Source organism: Otolemur garnettii, unplaced genomic scaffold (assembly GCF_000181295.1).
Source record: "Otolemur garnettii isolate 467f Iridium unplaced genomic scaffold, OtoGar3 scaffold00070, whole genome shotgun sequence".
Lineage (NCBI taxonomy): Eukaryota > Metazoa > Chordata > Mammalia > Primates > Galagidae > Otolemur > Otolemur garnettii.
The window spans coordinates 1,466,087-1,467,559 of NW_003852465.1; the positions used below are offsets into that span (position 1 = coordinate 1,466,087).

Sequence of the window (1,473 nt, forward strand, 5' to 3'; positions counted from 1 at the left end):
GCTCTAAAATCTTCAGTGTATTCTTTACTATCACATTATTCACCAAAAGATAGCTTTAAGATGTTCTAAACTTCCAGTTAACAGATGAACCATTTTCTGCCACTACTGGCCTGCCTATTTAAAAAATTAAGAGGGACCCTCCGAGGGGGAGGAATGCTTTCAAATGGTGTGGTCAGGTCCGCTATGGACAAAGGAGAACAATCCCACCTATTTCCCCTCAAGTTCAGCCTTCTTCCCAGTTTCCAGAACCAAAGCTCAGTGAATCAAAGGTGGTATCTTCCTGGGAGCCACTCTTTCCTGCCATGGCTCCGCTAAGCAGGTCTGCTATTTCCATCTGATGGCCAGTGCCCCACACTAAGCCCAAGAGGTCCTTCACTGAACGCAACATTCACTGTCGTCTTGTTAAAGGAATCATGTTGCTCTAACTTATGTAACACAGACAGGTTGTGTATGTATATACAACATACATAATTTACACATGGCTATTTAAGACGCAGTATTTTGAAGCTCATGATAGTCATCCCCTTCTTTGAACTAATAACATGGATTAACTTGGTATTTATATTTCAGTAGGTACCCAGAAGGGTGATGAAGACGCTCGAAATCCATGAAAATCTACTTGAATGTACAAGCTCAGCTTGGACACTTAATCATTTAATAGCAGCAGCAGCAATAGCAGGTGTAATCAGCTAATATGTGGCAAGAGGTATTATGTGCCAAACACTGTTCAAAAATTAAGATTTATTAACTCCTATGTCTTCACAACAACCCTATGACATGGGGACCATTATTAGCCCCACTTTATAGATGAAGAAAAGAGGCACCAAGAGGATGCACATATACGCCAGTGCACAACAGAACACGTACACAACAGCACATAACAGAATGCATATACACCAGCATGCAATAGAACACGTACACGCCAGCGGGCAACAGAACACGTACACACCAGTGCACAACAGAACACATACACACCAGTGTGCAATAGAACACATACACAACAGCACGTAAAAGAATACACCAGCGTGCAATAGAACACGTACACGCCAGCGGGCAACAGAACACGTACACGCCAGCGGGCAACAGAACACGTACACACCAGTGTGCAATAGAACACATACACACCAGTGTGCGTTAGAACACATACACACCAGTGTGCGTTAGAACACATACAAGCCAGTGTGCATTAGAACACATACATACCAGTGTGCAATAAAACACATATATGCCAGCAGGCAATAGAACACATACACGCCAGTGTGCAATAGAACACGTACACACCAGTGTGCAATAGAACATGTACACACCAGTGCGCAACAGAATGCATATACACCAGTGTGCAATAGAACACATACACACCAGTGTGCAATAGAACATGTACACACCAGTGCGCAACAGAACGCATATACACCAGTGCGCAATAGAACACGTACACGCCAGTGGGCAACAGAACACGTACACACCATTGTGCAA

General features: G+C 43.6%; 1 protein-coding gene across 1 annotated transcript in view; it reads right to left on the reverse strand.

The window, feature by feature from the left end:
- The window catches only part of SLC2A13 (solute carrier family 2 member 13), a 349,721-nt gene that overhangs the window by 273,451 nt on the left and 74,797 nt on the right, over window positions 1-1,473 (reverse strand). The gene's annotated exons all lie outside the window — the stretch shown is intronic.